Here is a 22089-nt window from a genome sequence, read left to right on the forward strand (position 1 = left end):
ACTGTTGGGCATCATTATTTGAATTTGGGACTTCACTGTCTTCTCACTTCTACCAGTTTAAATATTAATTTATTTTCAGTTGGGTTATTTCTGTTTTGCATCAGTGATACAGCGAAGCAAACTGGTCCCCTAGTCTTTCAGTGGCTGACACATATGGCTGCCTTTGTACCAGCAAATTACACGCGCCTCCCAGGCACCGCGGCCAGTTGGCAGAGCTCCTTTGGTAGGTTTTCCTAGTCTCCAAAACAGAGTGACCACATGCAAAAGACCCTCTGGGAAAAGGCCCCGCAGCACCCTCTACTTTGGTATCATGCCTGGGAATTACTAGGGAGAGTGCTAGTTGGTACATGCCAAAACCGCCCCAGGGAACATTTTAGCTGCTTGGCAGTGTAGCTGAACATGTACCAGTTTGGGAACGTTCCTGGGCACTGTTTAATATATTAATATAGATGAAATCATTATATCCTGTGGTTCTAATGAAAAATAGGAAATGCGACTGGATGCTTATACCGAAAAATGTCCAACGGTATTAAAAATTTTGTCTGTATTGTCTCATCTTCCGCTTCATAAAAGTTAACTGTTCAGGACATTAGGCTGTACTAGGCTCACTAACATCTTGCTGTATTACCTACCTCCTGAGGAGAAGATAAAAGTTTGTCCTACAGACATTCTTATAGAAGGTCTGCAAATCCCTTAATAGAAAATCCATGTATCCGCTGCTGTCACTTTCCTGACTTGACGAGCAGTAAGAATATTTTTCTTGCACACAATGGCTGCATTCAAAATAATTTTTGAGACATTTCCTAATATGTGCATTCAGATGTCTTGAATTCAGGACTTGGCTACATGTTTTTGTTATGTCAGCAACTGAATTTACCCTTGTTGCTGCGAATCTTGGTTACGTTATGTTCTCTTCCCTTGAAGCTGATCTGTGAAAATGCATACTAGCTTTATAAAAGACTTCCCAGGTTTCTTCTTGTATTGTGGCCATTTTTAGTCACTTTCCTATGCTCTTCCAATTCCATTTAATATTTAAAATCCTCTAGACAACATGAAATATAAAATATAGAAGTTTTGTTATTGTGTCTTCTTCAAAAGTCCTTGAGAACCTTGGCCAGGATTTCACAGCTCTAACAAACTTTGCCATGTGTGACCATTAAAAAATTCCCTCTTGTGCTTTCTCAACTTGAATAGTAGCAGTCACAAGCAGCTATCACGAGGCTAAATAAACTCTGCCGTGTGATGGCATAACAGCACCTCAAAGACTTATAGCAGAGCAGCCGCAAGTCCCTTATTCATCGCATTTACTGTAGTTATTTCTTTCATTTTTTAGGTAGAGCTTGTAGTCTGCTTATCTAGTAAAACCATAGCAACTACAGAACTGAGCCACAGAGTGGCCAGAAACATGAACAGGGTCACTAATGCCTGATAACATAGGACCCCTGAGAAGTCACTGTAGAATGTCATGTTGCCAAAGATCAGGAGAAAACACAGAAATTCCCTGAGTTTTTATGAAGGGCATGTACATAATGCACATCTTCATTCTTTACATGTCTTACACCGAGAGATGTTACCGTATTACGGTGTTACGGTGGTCGTTTCTTCTTCATTTAACAGTTAAACACTGATGAACTAAAATCTGGATGAAAGAAGACTCTGGAAACTAAATTCATATAGAATATATTAACTTACTATTATTTTATTACAGTGAAACTATCTTTAACTAGAAGAGCTATGGGATAAGAGAGAGCAGCAGTGCATGGAGATGTCTTATGAATTGTTTACACAATTATAACAGAACTTGCTTGATTTCTGTTTAACTCTGGAAATGACTGTTTACACTTTTGCTTGTTTTTTTCCAAATATCACCCAGTGAGCTGATGTAGTACTTAACATGAAAAAATTCCTTAGGAAAAAAGAAAAGGATTTATTATTCCCTTTTTGAAGAGATTTAAATTATTCCCTTTCGATGGCATAATTTTAAAAGAATTATTTTAAACTTATTAAATAGTATATATATTAAGTATAAATCAATTTATAAATTATAAAATTTAAATTATAAATTGTAACATTTAAATTATACATTAATTTTTAAAGGAACAGTCCTTTTAAAGGAATGTGATTTTTAGGGAAACCACAACAGATACTGACCTCCACAAATAAGGATGGCCAATTCCCAGAACTTACAAAGTGGTGTATAGAAAAAATAGTCTACATCAGTAACAAGCTTACTTGAATGTATGCAGAAATGGTGGACAATTCACAAGTAGAGAATGAAGTTACCCAGGTTTAGGACAAAGCACGACATGTTACTAAGCTCAGGTCATGCATTTTGGAGCTGGTTGCCAACCCATTGAAGTCAACAGAAATACTTGGTTTAAATAATGAGGGCAAACTCTTTTTTATAAAATGCCTTTACTGTAGTAATCCTAGTGACCCAGTACTATACATCACACAGACTGAAATTGTTGACTGCCACCACGCTCCTACTGTTTTTCTCCCAACCCAGAAAACATCCCATTTTAAAAAATGTGTTAATTTTCAGCATCAATATTTCAGTTTCTCAGTGCCTCATTAAGATTAAATAGTTATGAATTCATCTTTACCATTGTGTGACCCTCTTCAGCTGAGAATTTAAGACTGTGGCAAGCTTCATTTTTTTGGTGAAGGTTGTGCAGGTCTCCTCACTGGTAAGACTCTCACTTCTTCCAAGTGACTTCTGGTTCCCTCTTGAGGTTCATATCTGGTCTTCCTTCACTAAGAAACCAGAGACGGGGGGAAACAGTGCAGACCTGAGTCCTACACGTAGAGGGATGTTAAACAGATGTAGGGCTGAGCATTACCCCAGACAAGAGAAGCTGGAGTACCTCTCAACAAGGTACTTGGAGATACTCATTTCAATGACAGCTGAAATGAACATTATGCATTCAATATTTTTTAACTGTTGATGAATTGTGTGCCTTCAGCTTTGTCAAGTACCTTTTACTAAACTCTCCTTCTTCAAATAAGAAGTGCATTCGTGGATTGCTGTTTTAAACCTAATGTGCAAGCTTTACTTTGAAATGAAAAAGCAGATAAACTTGCTATGAATAGAAGTCAGTGAGTAAAGCCTAGATCTTAAAGTGATCCAGATTTTTTTTATTTCTTTACTGAATTGCATTATCTTTCTAGTTACTGGAGTGCTAGAAACCCATTTGGACACATCTGTGGGAACAAAGCAGGACAAAAATACGTACATCCAAAATTTGGACTCTAAGGCTGGCAAAACACATTTTATGAAATTCCTCAAAACTAATTTTTACTCCTGTGCATGGCAAGGTCTACAGGCCAGGTACTTTTCTGCCTTTCCTGCTTGAAAAGGTTGCACGAGGTCTCCGCCCCTGCACAAACACAGCACAGACACTGTTTGCCTCTCAAACAGAAAATCAAGAGTTTAGAGACGAGGTGTGTGCTGGTGGGTGCGGTGGCTCGTTTGCTTCACCGTCAGTTCAGCAGTGTGATGGTTGGCTCACCGACTTGTGGTGGCAACCACTTTACCCTGCCCGAGGGGATGCAGCTCCATCCTTCCCAGGCAGACAGCTCAGCTGGCAGCCTTGCCCTTAGCAAGCTGAGAGACATTCTCTTTTTTTTTTTTGTGGTGTTCATAACTGAGCATTGCATCTTACATACACAGTAACTGGTTGTAGCAGATGAAACCTTCTACAAATGTTAACTTTAAATAAAGGAAATCTCAGTGAGTCATTTTTGTTCTAACACTCATAACTCATGGAATAAGAAGAGATAATGTTAGACAGGCTGGTTTTAATGCCTATTAAACTGTTATGATCATCTAATCAGTCTGGCTCCCTTCTGCATTTTAAAGAAAAAAAACCCAACCAAGCAAAAAAACCACTTAGTAATTTCCGCATGAATAAAGGCTTTCAGGACAGAAGCCTAACTTCAGAGGCTACAACTCAGCCACTTGTAAAGCTGTCTCTCTACTTAGTATCAAGAAACCTTTAGTTCCATAATCTTTGCATAAATGACTGCATATCATAAAAAAAAAAATAATTAAAAAAGACAGGCTAAAATATCATGGCAAGTCATGGTACATCAGTGTTACAATGTGAAAACTGATTATGGCACATTATTTCTTGGTAGCAGGAACATCTGTGAGTGCAAAAAGTTTTCTCAGTACAGAATGTCAACTGTACTTCTCAGACACCTAATCTACATGGAGGCACTACTCTTTCCTCATTAGTAGATCTGCCTCATTTTCTGCAATTAAACCCTTTCTCCTGGGGATGGACCGGGCTGAGTAGAAATGGAAATACATAATGTATAATCAAGTGTATAAACAATAACGTAGTGAAGTGATACAATGTTACCAAGCAGTTACCCTGACAAGTTGTGTTTATTGCTCACATTTTCACTAGTTTTCACTTTTGTCTCACAGTTCTTGAGAACTATTTTTGGTTTTATCACTGCTTCACGTAAAATCCAGCTCCATAGAATGCTAAGTGAAGAATCTAACTTTTGAAAGACTTTTCTTTCTCTACATAATGAAATTATTCATTATTCCATAACTGTGCCCTATTCCTCACAAGTGCGTGTCCTGGTTTGAGGTAAAACAGGACAAATTTTGTTCAGTAACTTTACTTTTTAGCTGGGCCTCTTCTAACTACTGAAATTAACTGCATATTACACAGACACTGTTCACTCTCAGAGTGATAAGACCTATGTCTATAGCTGATGCCCAGGCATGGTGTGCAGAGAGGCTCCTGCTTATACTTATTGCTGTACCACTCAGGGGCAGCCAACTTGGTTACTTGCCCTGTTAGAGGGTCGGAAGCGGAAAAGCATAGAGGGGTCCCACCTGCTGGGAGGAGCGGACAGGACAGGTGACCCAAAACTGACCGACAGGGTATTCCATCCCATCTGCCTCATGCTCAGTATAAAAGCTGAGGGATCAGAGGGTCATCCTGTCTTCCTTCAATGTCCGGTGTCTGAGGAAGACTCTGTCTGTTCATCTGCCCTTGATCCCGACCCTCAATCCAGATCCGGAATCCAGTTCCTGTCCATCACTGGGTCCAGTCTGGAGCATCCCCAGTGCCAGCCAGTGACATGATCGTCATCATGGAAGCTTGATACGATTTTGTATATATTTCATTATTTCCTTTTTATTTTATGATTAATATTTCATTAAAGTAGTTTAGTTCCTTCTAAACTCATAAATCTCTTTTTCGCTCCTCTGCCTCTCTCTTTGAAGAGAGGTAGGGGGGAGCATCTGTCAGTGACCCGGTGGCCAGTTCCACCCAAACCACAACCGTATGCCACTGCAGCACCCACAATCTGTATTTTCTGCATTTTCTTCAGTAGTAAAAATGGAACGCTTCTGTGTCCCATGAAGTGTCTACCTACCAGCCAAAGGGAAAGTATCTATTTGCAATCTTGACGTGGTAGAGCTGTACTGATGTTGAAAGATTTATCCTGCATATTGAGTATTTGGAATAAACTCTGAAATATGGAGATTTTCCAAAGTTAAGACAATTGACCAAAATAAATATTAAATTGATAAAGTATAACAGGCAAAATACATTTTTCTCTATATATTCAAAATATTGTAAGGAAAATTTGATATGCATAGTTTATGTGTCGAGGGGACAATGGGACATTCATTTATAGTAATAATTCAGAACTTCATCAGGCTGTCTTTTTGTTTCAGTGACAGGGCTGGAGGTGATTAAAGAAAAGGAAATGTCAGTTGGCATCTGCTCTGCTATCAGTCTGCCAAAACCACAGATATAAGATTGAATTTGGTTCCTTCTGAACAAAGAACACAGAAAAGATTAAATTCATAGGAAAGAAGTCATTAATCACATATATTGACTTATTCCTGTGGCAAAACCCAATGCTTTAGCAGAAAAAACCCTGCCGACACAGTATTGTAGAGTGAGTTTTGCACCCTCTCTGAATAGGTCAATCAAAAATATAACTTGGAGAGATTTGTTTTAAAAAACAGAAAGTTTTTGCTCAATTTACATGCAAGTTTCAGCTAAGGATTTATATTCAAATTTTATTCCTTGTGAATAAACCATCCTCACAGGATGGTTTTCATTAGAATTTGCAATATTTTGACTTCTTCCTTACACTGCCACTAAAATTGCTCTTTTCATGACGATTTCAAAGGCCTTTACCTTGTGTTCAGTGACGTATGTGAGGTATTGCTGCTTCCAGATCTGTGCTGCAATTCTGCAGCTATTGCTGAACTTATTAGTGGAAATAGACTTATTGACCACAGTGCAGGTCCTTGGGTTTATAACATCTATTAAATAAATATTTGTAAGTCAGGATTGTATAAACAGCCCCTCCAGTCACTGGCATCTCCTGAAGCATTAGAAGAACAAACTAAAACAGCTAAAGCCTGAACTCTGAGCCTGTTTCTACACAGCGATATGGAAAAGAGGGGCAGGGATTATTTCCTGCCTCTGAAGCCAAAGAGGTGGATTAGCTTCCTGCGGTAAAGCTGACAGTACTCACCTCCAAAGCCTCTGAAGGGAGGTTTGGGAGGCTGCGTAAGACGAAGGGAGTGAAAACAAGCGTAGCCTCAGGGAAACTGCTGATTTGAACTTCTAAACTTGGGAGCAAGTGAACCATCCTCTGAACCGTACCAAAGCAAAACTAGTCGCCACTAGTGGTCCAAAATAAATCCAGAGGAGCAAGCAAAGAATTAAAGAGCGTGGATGGTCAGGCAGCTGGTGTTTGAGTCTTCCCCTGCCTCTTTTTGATTCAGAGAGGAGGTGTGCCCTAAGAAGCAGCAAAGCCTCAAATTACAGTGCTATTGAACCTTCTCTAAGAAAGCAGAAAAAACACAAAGGATGCAGAAGCCCTCCAAAACAAAACCAAAAAAAAACAAACAAACAAAAAGAAATGTCTTGTTATGAGAGTTTTCATCATGATCTGGGAAACTGAGTCACATCAATTGGGGAAAGAAAGGAAACCAGAGCTGCCAGTGCTGTGCAAGTATGGAGTTCACTGAACCCTAAAACTGGGTGAAATGATACTAGAATTAAGGAGCTTCCTGAAAATAAAGATGTAAAAGCAAACAAACAAACAAACAAAACTTAGTATAGCAACAGTATTGATTGCAAAGTGGTTAAATCTGTAAGAGGCAAAGACACTTGGGTTTATTTCCTACAGCACGGTTTCATAACATTTCTGATGACGTGTTGGTGAAATTTGGTCATTATCAAAAGATTTGTGAAGAACTTCACTTTTTATTCAGTCCACTACACAAAATATATTCATCTACAAATTACCAACATGTTTAACACAGATTTTTTGTTGTTTATTTCTAACTTCTAATGGTGAAAACAGACTCTTCTGCTAACAGTAACAGTTTGCTGGTTCAAGAGATGGTCGCATTACTGTGCCTCATGTCTTCCTAAACGAAAACACGTCACAACGCCTAACATTTATTTTTGGTGTCAATACAAAGAAGTTGTATAAATCAGTTAAAATGCTCTAAAGAAATAATTTTTTTAACTAGACATTAAATATTAAAAATGCTACAGTAATGTTTTCTCTAGGTGTGATAGACCCAAATATTATGCCATCGTCTAAGAACACTAAAGTGTAATAGTCCTAGAAACCCTGCTTTTGACCTTTTCAGTCAGGTGAATAGCTTATTGGTTTATAAGCTTTCTGATGTGAATGGAGTTTCGCTTAATAGGGTGCAATGGGAAAAACAAAGCCTGGAAGCAGTATAGATAAGCGTCCACACAACAAACTTCAGGGAAGCAATTGCAGGGCAATCACATATTTCCAAGCCACAGGACTCAGCTGTTCTGCTGGCTGGGAACAAGGAGATCAAAATGATACTCCCCAGATGAAAGGTTCTTCCTAGAAAAGGAGCCAGCCAGCAAATGGCCTCTGTGCAAGGGAAGGGAAGCTGACAAAGGTGAACCTCCCCCCCAAATAAAGTTATATGTGTGGACTTACTTGATGATTTTAAAATGTACTTTTTTTTGCTGAAGTGATTTGTCACTCAGTAAGTAGTGCCTTCTCTAAATAGATAGCTCATTTGTGATGGTGGACTGATATCACAGGAGAGGAGAGAGAAAGAGCCCTCATTCAGCAATGTTTTGGGGAGTCCTACCTCCCGCACAGGAGAAGGTTGGGGTTATGGTCACTTATGGGGGTGGTACATCTGTGGAAAAAAACTGTAGGTAGTTCCGGGTTATGTGAGGGGTGTCAAGAGGGTAGTCCAGAGCAGTGTCAAGAAATTCCACTTTGACTAGAGGTCCTATCTCCCTTTTCATAAAAAAAAAGTAATAAATGGGAATTTATGTGTCTTAATAATACCTTAGCTCTGATTCCCAACATCACCAAAAATACTATTTCAAATAGAACATCTGAAATGAAATACTAAAAACTTCTCAAAGGCCTCAAGAACCGTGAGAACAAAAAGCACAAAATCAATAGATAAAATGCATTCTTCATGCCTTACTTGTTTTAAGTAGGGTGAGAACCAGCCTAAACAAAAACATAAGAGCACATGTTGCAGAAAACCAAGGCACTGACATCTGAAATGGGATGTGTTTGATTTTTTTCTTAAAATAGTCTTTAAAATAGTTGGTAAAGCTATCTTTCAATGGAAACTGCCCTAAAAACATTTTCAGAAGTATTTTTTTGTCCCATGGAATTATAAGAGTGAGCCCCAAATAGGACCCAGTAGTTTTTCTTTTATCTAATGAGATATCTTTTATCACATTATTTCAGGATGAACATAGCAAAATAGAAATGTTGAGGAAATAGGATACAATTCTCAAAAATTGAAGGGACCGTGTCTTTGCTCATACTGCCTTTCTGTGGTAGCACAGTAGATTATCCTGTTTCCTGAGACAGGAGACCTGTTTCCAACTTTTTATGTATGCTCTGTGCAGGAAGTTTTAAATTATTTTGTGATGTCAGCTTTCTGTGACTGCAAGTCTTTGTCTTGTTAAAAATGCCTAAAAAGATAAAAGCACAGACCATGCACAATGGTTGAAGTGCTTTATTTATTTGTTTGCTTTGTTTCCAGACTTCTTTGAGCCTGACTTGATTTTTTTTTCATTCTTCCAATCACTGAAATAAAGATATATAAATATATATATGTGTATAAATCCCTGCAGAGAACAATGCTCACAAATTCTTTGTTTGATGGAGTCTTTCCTTTGCCACCAACAGCTGTTGATTTAACAGCAGCTTTCTCTTCTGGTTTAAAGGTTTGAAAAGGATATCTCTATAGCTAACTGAAACGATTTATTTGGTTTATTACTCTTAATCTTTCATTCTGAACTGTGGAAGCTGGTAAGGACAATTCCACAGGGGAATAGTAGTGGTATCTATTAATATGTTATGTGGAAAATATACGGGTTTGATCATTTTATACAAACATATTAATCATATTGGAATGTGCATGTATCATCTAGCACAACTTATAAAGTCTGAGAGAACAGGGTGTGATATAGGTACTGCTAAAGCTCCATGCAGGTACAAACAAAGACTTCTTATATTTACTTAAATTAATGCATTTCATGACACAAATGACTGGACTACACGGCTCAGTGATTTTTCTGCATAGAGGTGTCCTTAGTGAATATTGTGTGTTTCGGGGAGATATCCCTGACTGATTGCTTGCTGATCCATTTGCAGTGTTAATTACACGAGCATGATAGCTCTCTCCATGATGGATAGGAAGTTGTTGACAGGAAGCCCTTTTCCAGTGATGGAACACTCTTTCCCCACAAAACTGATTTTTCCTTCGGCAGTGCATTTACTAAACCGGCCCCATCTAATGGCTTTTGGTAATTACACTAAAAAGGTTTAAAAAAAAATGAGAAAAAAAGGCAAAAATCTACCAGGGCTTTGTGGGCTCTTTGTTGTTGTTTTTTAGATTTTATGGTTTGTCTTGGAATCATAAAAATAACAAAGACATAAATGCTCAACAACAACAACAACAACAAATAAAATGGAACAAAATGCTCTCAGGCTGAAAAAAAAAACTTTTCTCACCAGGTTTAAGTCAGTGACAGTACAACAAAACAAAGACTCTATCACTGTGATCTAACCACCTTTGAACAGGTATCCAAAATATTTTATTGGCAGTTAACTCCATGTTGTGATGAAGAGCTAGTCTAGGCAATACCTCCAAGATCACGTTCCAGCCTTATTTTCTATGATTTCTAGGAACTGAAAACAAGCAAATACTAAACAAAGTTCTTCATGTTCTGGGCCAAATACATTTTATTTTATTATGTTCTCTAGATGTTTCAGATATTGTGCAGTGATGTAAAAAAGCACTGTGACATCTGCACCATCCCATATTTTTCTCTTGAACAAAACAATCTCAGGAGTGGAGACAGAAATCTTTTTCTCGCCCACCTGAGGCTTAACTCGGTTTTTCCCTTTCATGTCCACTTTTTAGCCAGATGTTTCTGGAACTGATGGGGGAGGGAAAGTACATCCACTGTCAATACCCATCAGTTAAATGAAGACGTAGAGCATGACTCACCTTGGCTAAGTACAGACACTGAGCACCGGATGTTTTAGCAGAGGTCAGTCACTACAATCTATGACTATTTAATCCTGGGCATAGACGAGTAGGGGGTCTTTCTACAAAAAGTTGGATAGGCTGCAGGCTGTATTCTATTCTAGTCATGACCTTGGCGTCATTGCTCACTCAAATTAGAAACAGATCAATCCTTGGCCCTGATGTTTCACATGAGCAATGATGAAAGGATACAGTTTGTTCAGTAAACAAAACCAAGAAACCACAGTGTTAAAGCTGGGGTACAATAAATGATAAGCCAGACCAGTCAGAGCACATTGATGAGCATTTTGTAGGCAACTTGGCAAAGGGGAGGTTTAACAAAACGTTAGAAGAATGCCTTTGTTCCTTCCAAGTACCACCAGGCGGTAAGCCAACACTTCTCAAATTTTAAATTAAAAAGGACTGTGTTTCACTTCAGTCATGCTCTTTCAATGAGCTCTCTACCCATAGTCAGTTCTACAGCTGTGACACCAGAAGACCTTTGCAGTGTAAATTTGCAATAGAATCATAGAACGGTTTAGGTTGGAAAGAACCTTGGAGATCACCGAGTTCCAAAAAAGTCTTTTTTTCAAATGGAGAGTTCAAACCTCAGTGAAACTAAAGGGAGCAAAAGTTCTCTTGTAGTGTCACCAGGAAGTTCTTAGCTTTCATGGGCTGATGCCTGCTAGAGCATAATCCTTCTCTTTTCATGGCAGAATGCAGGGTACATTTACATGTTTTTCCAAAAATCAGTGTTTAGAAATGTGGGTGGAGAATGGTCGTCTAATATTGGCGAAGACAGATATAATTGTAAATAAACTCATTTTGTAAAGCAAGTTGAAATAAATGCACAAGTCACTGCCTCTGGTACAAATGGTAGTTTCAGTATGTTGCAGTATATTTAGTGTGCTTTAAATCAACTAAATTACAAAGTAACATCGTTTTTTCCCCTCACTTCATCTAGCACCTTTGGCAGCCTTCACAATACCAAAGTTGAGCGTGTCACCTATGGCTGTGTACACGTTCTTGCACACGGTCGCATATATGCACATTGCGCATACATAGTAGATTTGTGTTCGAGGGCTGGAGGAAGGCAGAAGTTCCAATCCCATGCATTTTTTCACCCATCCATGTTACTTTTTTCATCACCTAAGAGTTGCTGTTGCCTTTTCTAGTGCATGTTTTCCCAGAAATTCAGTGACAGTTTGCTTCAAATGCAGGAGTTTTATTTCTCCTGTGGGTACTTAACAGCCATTGAGAACATTTCTGTCTGGTGGTATTAGGACATTATGAGCAAACTGATTCATACAGCTGGTTTATTAACTTTGTGCACTCTATTTCCTCTTAAACCTGCTCCGGTTTCAGATCTATTCACAGCCAAAAAAGGCTGTTTATCATAGTTTTTCAAATAAACATCGGGGAAATGCTGCTTTCTGTCTTCAAAATGAGAACAAATTCGTAAAAAAAAAAAAAAAATATATCTGTGTTCACTGTATAGTTCAATACAGTAATACAGAACAGCTAGAAACTGAAAAAGGAGCTACCTTCTTACAGAATATGTTAGAAGGGAAGAATTTTTTTCCTTGCTGGCTGAGAGTCATAAGGAAAAACATTATTTGTTCTTTCAGATCATCTGGGATTGAAAAAGTTCAGCAGGAACGGATTGCATGAGTGAATGATCTGACACCACAGAGATGACTGATTGAAGAAACAGAATTTGCAGACAAACTTTCTAATGAAAATCAATGCATTGAGACTAATTATACTTCAGACTATTATTTTTAGATATCCCATGTCTGAATGAACTTTTTTATTACCTCTTCTGTCTGTGAATAAGAGTTACAAACGCCTTAGTAGGTGGATAATAGATTACCTAACTTTATCTCAGCAGAAGTTCCTCCGTGTTTACTACAATAATACCTTGTGACTCCTTGGTGAGCTGCAGCAGATATGTTTTCAAGCCTTTCAGTGAATTAGAGGGATAATGAGATCTTTCTTTCTACCCGCTACGTAACAGTGGGAATGTAACACTTAACTAATAGAACAGTTGACGATATCTACATAATAGCAATATTTGCCCAGCCTGGATCAAAATGTAATTATTATTCATTATCCAAAAAAGAGAGCATGTATTAACCATTCAGTTATACTGCTTGAGATTTTTCAAAATCTCGACTTCCATAGTAACATCCAGAGTTTGCCAAAAGCAATGGTAGATTTCTTCTCATCCTCAAAAGGATTCTTTGTGTAGGTGTCTGTATAAAAACCAAAAGGTGAGGCATACTTATCTATATACTTCTGCGCTATAGCATGGAATTGCTGTAATATTGAAAAGCTCAAGATGAACTGAGAGTTGATGGCTCTCACAATGGACCTACTGATTTCTCTGATTGATCTTCATATTAAAATCTTGATAAGTATGCCCCAAAGAGATCAGCTGGATTTTATAACTATCCTTCACAAGAACAACAAACTAATGAATTTTAAAAAGCATTCAGAGGATCACATGTTCCACTGAAAACAATGAGACTTGTGTTCCTAAATCACTTAAAGAATCACAGAATCACAGAATGGTAGGGGTTGGAAGGGACCTTCGGAGATCATCTAGTCCAATTCCTCTCCCAAAGCAAGTTCACCTGGAGCAGATTGGACAGGAATGTATCCAGGCGGGTTTTGAATGTCTCCAGAGAAGGAGACTCCACAACTTGTATAAATATGAAATCAAGCAACACGAGGTCAGCATTTATTCATAAATGTAACTGAGATTAATCTTTGGTGAGTTCCAGATATCTTAACAAATTGCAACACCAGTTAACATGCACTTACATACAAAGTGTGTAGGTATGGTTGATTGGGTTCTGGATACCTGCAGGCAAATGGTCTGCCAGGATCAGTCCACTGGAGTTACACTGCTGAAGAGTAGTCTTGTCCTTGCTGAATATGGGGACAACTTTTCCCCAACTTCTTTCCCTGTCTTGATTCTGTTTAAGTCTTTATGTAGACAGACTCCTGTACCTTTGAAAAACTCACCATAGGCTACTCTGAATGTAAAACAATTTGAGTTCCTCTGATGGGGAAGTGAGTGGAGAGATATATCATATTCCACGTCCACCCCCTCCAAGTCCTCCGAAAGTTCTAGTCCATAATAATAAAATAATGACTTCCCACACATTGAGTATAAAAAAATTAGAACACCATAAAAGAAATCAGTCCTTAAAGCTTGCTTGGGATTTTGATTATGCTGCTTAAAATTTAGAGATAGTAGATATGTCCTTAAGACCTCTGAAGTCGATATGTATTTCCATGGTTTTCCCAAGCCTATAAGATGTTTTTAAAGGATACTGTCATATGCCTAAGTTCTACACTCAGAAAAACAGTTGGCCAACACCTACTCAACTGGTAGCAATTCTGATTCATACATACATTTCTACTTGTTTCCTTGCAGCCATTGAGCGCACATGGTTCCTTACAGAAATGTATGAAAAATGCTGATAAAACACTTCCCAATGTTCTTACACTTCCTTAAGTTTGATCTTGTTTCTGTTTTATCAATGATTTTAGCAATCTCTTTGCTTTCTGAAAGAGTAAAATATTCTCTCTGAAAAATCTAAGACTAGGATATATGGTAATAAAGTGATAGCTTTTTCAAACTGTTGAGGAACTAAGATGTTCCAAACATTTTTTGTCGTCTTCTTTTCATCATCAGATGTGTTGGCCACTGTCTTTGCACAGCCTCCTTCATTCTCCTCAGTCCAAGGATGTAATTTGGAAGACTCAGAGAGAAATAGAGCCTACAGCTTTGCTACCTACAAAACTTGGGGCACAGAAGTGAAGTCAAGGGAACTCAAGGAATTAGGCAGATTGTGTCTGATTATTCGAGAGCAGCAATTTATGTTTAGGGCAGTAATAATTCAGTTTAGTCTCTCTCTCTGTTTGTTTCTTTTTTATGTTGTCCTTGTTTAATTATTATTTTGTTTGCAGAAGAAAAAGTGAGTATACATGTGCTCATGCTGAACGGTAAATGTAACAATCTGGCTATAGAAGTCTTCTCAGTCCATGCTGGGCTGCGAAAAAGGGAGGTATGGTGTGCACTTAATTAGGGTGAAAATAAGTTAACAGCTTGCTCAGAATCCAAATGCTGAGAACTTTTCATTCTGAGCATAGAATACAACATGTCACTGGTAAAGGCAAGTAATTTTGCATACTTATGTAGTCCTTTATAACTTGAATATACACCAGAGCTTTTAGACGCCTTTAGAGCACATATTCATCTGAGCTACTTCTGACTGAACGTTCATCCAAATCCCCAGTGACGTGCACGGTGCAGTACAACCACAGGCAGCACTTCCCAGGTGCTCAGTCTTCTTTTCTTCACCACTCTATTTCTGGTTGAGAAAAAACAGAATTTTGAATGAGGCTGGCTTGCCACGCTTTCTCCAGCTTACGTTTGGTTCGCTCGCTGCCTAGCTTTATTGTAAACATTTTTGTACTGAATGCTTTTAATTTACAGATATGGATGCAAGTGAAATTCACCCAGGGCTGTGGAACACAGCATCTTTCCACACAAACTGTCTTGTACAACGTTGGTTTGATTACAAATGGGTATTGTGGCATTTTAGGCCAGGTCTAGCACTGTGAGCAAAGAACTGGGAAATACTGGATTGCTAGTTGGCAGAAGAGGTTGTTCTCAGACACAAATATTTGAAATTATACATCTTAATAATCTATCCATTTTTGACACCCCAGTACAAGAAAGACCCAAACTCAAGGAAGTTGAAGAAGGAGCCACCAAGATGATTGGAGGCTGGAGCATTTGTCCTACAAGGAGAAACTGAAAGAGCTGAGCTCATTCAGCCTCAAGAAAAAATTATTTGGAGGGACTTAGCAGCCCTCCAGCACCTTACTGAGATGAAGCCAGGCGGTCTACAGTGGAGTGAGGGAGGACAAGAGGCAGTGGCTACAAGCTGAAGAACTGATGATCAGAAGACACTAGGTTAAGCTGAGGAGGAGCTTTTTTTCCTCATGAAGATGGTCAGCAAGTGAAACAGGTTGCCCAGAGAGGCTGTACAGTCTTTAACTTTAGAGGTGTCCAAGACTCAGCTGGATAAAGCCCTGAGCATCTTGGTCTGATCACAGCTGAAGGTTGGATTAGAGACCTCCTGAGTTCCCTTCCAACCTGAATTATCTCAAGGTCCTGTAATCCTACAGTCAATGTATTGGCACCTAGTTGCTTTCACCAGTCCACCTTATTAAGCCAAAAGATTTCATGAGCACTGAAAAACAAGCCACATGCTCAGGTACCTAAATACAGTTTTCAAAAAGGTCTGTAATGGTAGGTGCTTCTGAAAACTTTCTATCTGCATCTTTATATGCCTTAATTTCTTATAAAATCCCACAGCTTAGACTCCAACACCTGGAAGTCCCACGATGCTGAAGAAGTTAACTTCCACATGATTTGGTTGTCCTGTTTTCCACTGACATTGGAGTGTTGACTAACACAACAGAATGGTCTGAATGTGATAAGTGACCGTTGTTGTTACTACACTAGAGCTCTGTGAGAATTTTTTTTAGACTTGTTTGCTTTTTTTCCACGGCATCAAAGCCACAAGTTGAGCTTTGTCTGTGATACTAGATATTGAGCACTATTACTTGAAGGTTTATATTGGGTCTTGGTTTTGCTATATACTTCCCCTGGAGAAACAAAAACTACTGTTGCCTGCTCGCGGCCCAGTCTTCCTACCTTGTCCTGTTAATCTCCACCGTAACTCTTTTGTTTACCGGATCTAGGTGATGATGCTCCAGAAGCCGCTTGCCATGAAGACTCTTTATGATCGCACTTCCTGCCCAAGTTACACCACTGGCATGTGTCTACACGGTCAGTGCCTAATGAAATGATTCTTTCTGTGCAAGTGCACGGTACACATTCCCTGTACTGACAACAAATCTGGAGAGCGAATTGTACTTGAAGACTTCCAGAAGGAGCTCCTGTGCATCTAAATGTCGGTAAAGAGGCTCTTCCTCTTCAAGCACTACTCCTTCAATGGCTGCACTGGAAACTCTCCAGGCATTGCCTTCACAAATATTATTTTACTAAGGGCCTAATATTTAGGCATGGGCTGGATGCCTACATAAGGCAGAGTATATCCAGCCCATAGCTCTCATTAAATTCAGATGCCAGATAGCGAAAAATATTATTCAGTAGTGGAGAACTTTTCCGTTACTTAGGTTATTAAAGGCAGTAAGTGTTTTAACCAGGAGTTGTCTCCTGTGTCTTTTCATCAAATCTAACCTGCACTTCCGAGAGATCCTGTCAGATAATTGTTCAGGCTCTAATCATCACCCTTTTCCAAAGAGGACACCGAGAAAGAGCCTGTACTGATCAGCACTTAGTGTGGAAATGACAGAAGCCAACAAAGCTACTTCTCTGCACAGGCAGGATGGCATAATCCAAGTGTTAAAATTGAGGTCTGCTACTTAGAGAAATTCTGTCATTTCACCGTAGGTAGCTTTTATTCTTCCATTTTGCTTGAAAGTCTCTGTAAAAAGGCACCTCACATTTTAATCATTTACTCTGAAGATTTCTTGATTAACATTTAATGGAAACATATAGATCTTCAAAAACAAATGAATTCTTTATCATAGACTATTATGAGCCCATTTCTATGGTAATTAATTTAAGAGAATAACATTCACCTGGCATATACTATAATTATGCTTTAATATTGAAGCTGATCTTTGCAACTAACTGAAATGAATTAATAAAAAATGTTTTAGTCAAGCCAAGCAGACTATTATTATTATTACCACATGGATCTCAAATTCTTCTAAAACAGCATGTTTTTCTGGTGGCAAATACTCGGTTCACTTTCACATTAAGTGTCCTTAAGACCATAGTAATGTCAGAGTGGTTTGTCTCTGTTTTTCAAATTAGAAGAGCAATCAAAGAGGATAATCTCTAGTTGACTACTATGTGTATTTTTAAAACCTTCCTAGATATTAATATATAGCAGTAATATATATAACATTAACCATTATTATAATATTTTTACAGACAGCAGGTTAATGATATCCCATCTCTATGTTGTTAGCATGGGGCTAACAGGTTTTCTTTTGCCGTTTCACGTTCTAAACACAGAACAAAGGATCCCTTCAAACAAAAATATAATTTGTTTCATTGATCTTGTTTTTCCCAAAGCAGGTGTAGTGGGCTTGACGTAATTTGTTCATCAGGATCTTATCCTCCTGGTTGTAGGCAGTATGGGCTGATTCTTTTGAGTACACAAAGATGGCCATAAGCTCAGTTTCTATCTCGAAATTCTTTAGTCTCTCAGTAATTCTGAACACTGTTCCTTATTCTTCTTAATAACTGAACAACAGGCCAGCCTCGAAGTTCTTGCCTTACTCTCACTCTAACCAGGTCACCATTTGCACGTATACTGCTAATTACGGAATCACAGAATCACGGAGTTTTCAGAGTTGGAAGGGACCTCTAGAGATCATCTGGTCCAACTCCCCTGCTAAAGCAGGATTGCCCAGAGCACATTACTCAGGACTGCATCCAGGTGGGTCTTGAAAATCTCCAGAGAAGGGCACTCCACAACCTCCCTGGGCAGCCTGTTCCAGTGCTCTGTCACCCTCACCGTAAAGAAGTTTTTCTGTGTATTTGAACGGAACTTCCTGTGTTCTAACTTGTGCCCATTACCCCTTGTCCTGTTACTGGGAAGCTGTAACATACATAGTATATATACTGCATATATAATTATATTTTATATATGCACAAATAAAAAAACATATATGTTTTACAGGTGTATATAATTATATGTGGCCTGTTATTTGAAAGTATGTATACATATCACAGAATCACAGCATGGGACCTTCGGAAATCATGTAGTCCAACCCCCCTTGCCAAAGCTGATTCACCTCGAGCATGTTGGACAGAAACACATCCAGGAGGGTCTTGAATGTCTCCAGAGAAGGAGAATCCACCACCTCTCTGGGCAGCCTGTTCCAGTGCTCTGCCACCCTCAAAGTAAAGAAGATTTTCCTTATGTTCAGACAGAATTTCCTGCGTTCCAGTTTGTGCCCGTTGTCTCTTGTCCTGTTTCTGGGCACCACTGAAAAGAGTCTGGCCCCATCTTTGTGACACCCACCATTTAGATATTTATAAGTATGTGTATTTATTTATAAGCTTATATTTATATGCATATGTGCATACATGCTTATATGAATGAACTGGGGATGGCATGGATAAAATTCAACAATATTGTCATGTATTTATCAAATATAAACTATAGATATAAACTTATAAAAATAATTATTTTTTTAATTAAAATTAAAATTAGAAAAGCTAATGTTTTAGACATACCAATTTATCAAATTAGAACAGTGTTTCAAGCAGGTTTGCTCAGGGGGTTCATCAGATACTTCTTTCCCGAAACACGATTGCACACACTGGCAGGATGAGCTGATGCCAATAGAAAGCTGTGCAGCTGATGTTCTGTCAAATCATATTTCAGAACTAATAATGTGTGTTTCACTCACTGCTCTTCCAGAGAAACTGAAAAAAAAAAATTGCTACTGGAATAGTACTTTATTTCCAAACAAAAGATACACAAAGACATGCTTAAACAAACCAAGGCCTGGGTTATGACTTCATTACAATGATTATAATTTCCCAAAATTGACTATAAAGTCCATTGCAGTAATTTATTAGATTTTTGTTTATAATACCACTCTGGATCTTTTCAGAAGAAAGCTAAACTAACTATTTTGTGTTTAGGCAAACGTGGCCCATTATTCCTGTAATGTTGTATTAACTTTTTACTGATTTTGCACACAGAGGCAGAAGAATACTATTAGAAAGAAACAATGTTAGCTGTAATGCCATTTCCATCCTCTCCAGAGATGTGTATGCACTTTGGAAAAACTAGTTTTTGAAGTTCTTGATACTCTCACAGCCCATACAGCAGACAAGAACAAGAAGTTGCTGGAAGTAACAGCTGAACATATTCTCAATCACACGTGATAAAAAATGGAATTTGTAGATAATTCCTCTACAGGTACAATATGGATCATTTTGATAACTTTTTCATTATTTCTGGAGCAGTGCTGTTTTTTCCATCCTATAGTAGTAACTGGGAAACACTTATGTTTACCTATTCCTTATATAAATGCATTCATACTTTTTCAGTGCCTTTATTACAGAAACTGCATTTCTATAATAAACTAAAAAGAACCACGAGCTGCTACATGTTGCAAATATTCTATTCTTATCTCCCTATACTATTTATGGTACCTTTTTCCTTTCTGTTTGTCATACAGCTCTGTTTGTTGAAATCTCCCATAAAGTGAAATGGGCGATTGCCTGAAAAGCACATAAGAAATAGGACATTTTGCACTGTACTCAAAGACTGTTTATCAGCTGTTCACTGTCAGACAAGAAGGACATTTCCAGTAAGTACCAGAGAGGTCTGTCTTGATGTGGTATTACTGAACAGTTTTGTTAATGACTTTGACCTCTCATTAGAAGTGATTTGTAAAATTTATGGACGGCTTCCTGCCTCACAAGTACTGAAAGACAGGATGAAAATTCAAAATGTCTGTGCTAAATTAGAGAGATGGTTTGATATCAACAAGAATGAAGTAGTGCAGACAAAAGCGAAGTGCTTCACGTAAGAAAGGAGAAATGGAATGCATAAATACAAAATGGGGACTCATTGTCTCGGCAGCATTACTGCAGAAAAGGATCTGGGAATAATAATGACCACAAATTGAATAAGAGTCAGAAATATAATGCTGCTGCGAAAAGCAAAAATAAATGCCACAAAAAAAAAAAAAAATCACACGTCAGTCCAGGATATATTAACAGCAACTCAAACTGTGTGACGGAATCGTTTCCATTCAAATGTACCCGGTACCTGAGAGGCTTTATGAAGAGTACTGTGGGCACAGTACTTTGGCAGAGAGGTTCACATGTTGGAGATGGGCAACAACAAAAGGGAAATCAGGTTACACAGCCATCTGAAGAATGGAAACTAGAAAAAAACCTGAACTTGTTTAGTTTGGAAAAGAGAAAGCTAATGGAGAATATAATGACTCCAAAATACAACTTAAAGAGGAGAATGTGCTGAGTTGTCCTCAATGTTCGAAACAAGAAATAGCTGATGTAATTTACCCCAGTGAATGTGCAGATTAGATATGTCGAAAATCTTGACTGGGAGATGAGTTAGACATTACTGCAGGCAAGCAAGAGATATAAGAATAAAGATTTTAAAAGACATCATAGGTTTGTGTTGAATGATGTAGGTTCAAATGAACCCTTTGTCTGGCCTCAAAGTAAATGTGTTCATGAGGTGTCCTCTGACAGTGCCTTCTCTCTCTGAAACAAATTCAGGACCACCAGAAGAAGAAAGTAATTTTGACCTCCCTGTGCTGATATAAAAAAAAAAAAAAAAAAAAAAAAAAAAAAGCCTGAACAAGCAAATTGACTTTTGGGTGTCCTGAATGTTCAGACAAGGAGGCTAAGTAGGAATTTAATAAAAAGCATTGAGTTGTCTCTTTGTACAAGTTTGATGAGTTTTCATATAAATGAAGTAATCAATGAGATCATTCGATGAGATGGGTATATATTTCTGATACCAACTAAATTAAAAATTCCAATGAAAAGCCAAATAAATAGTTGATGGGCTGGAGAGATGGAAGCGGCACTTAAGTAGTTCAACCTGTTTGTCTCATTAAAAAGTGGACTTAAAGGCAACCTGATTACAGTGTACACATACTTCCATGGAAAAATATATGGAGCTCTAGTGTGTGATGTTTGCACAGGTTAATTCTCAGCCCAGGACCTTGCTTCTAAAGGCTTTTTCTCCAATCTGTACAGAAAGATAGTATGCTCATGGAGACAATCAGAGCAGAAGACAAACTTCAGGTGCTCCGAATTGCTCCCAGGAGGGTCCTATCTCTGCCTGGAGACAGAGCCCAGGGAGACTTCCTCCCTGGGGCACAGTTAGACTCACTGACTACTATCCTGAATGCCTCCCTAATTCAGCAGCTGAAAGCAAAAGACAGACAAATTCAGAATTTCAAGCAATGACAACGATTAAGCTTTGGAAGATGCTGTAAGGGAAGTGTCATATCTCTTGCTATTTTTAAATCAAAGCTAGATGTCTCTCTGAAAGGTTTACATTAGTCAAACACAAGGCATGATTCAAATCAAACAAGAGTTGCTGGTCTCACTATAGCTGAAATGGAACGAACTATGATTTAAGAGGGTGATCTAATGTCTTAAATAGGAGCTAGAAATTGTTTTACATGACCAGTGAGAAACGTGTAATAAAGTGTCTACTACTCAAGATAATTTCAGTCTGCTCTTTGATTTCCCTTTTTTCTTTCTTTCTAGACCTAAGGCAGGAAAAATATCTATTTGTTGACAAGCTAAATTATTTGTGGTTTTAAATAGCACTATACTGCTATCAAAAGCACTGATGGGACCTGATGAAAACACAGCCCGTGACATCTTATTTCCTTAGCCTCTCTTT

Source organism: Vanellus vanellus, assembly GCF_965231255.1.
Source record: "Vanellus vanellus genome assembly, chromosome: 1".
In the NCBI taxonomy this organism is placed as follows: domain Eukaryota; kingdom Metazoa; phylum Chordata; class Aves; order Charadriiformes; family Charadriidae; genus Vanellus; species Vanellus vanellus.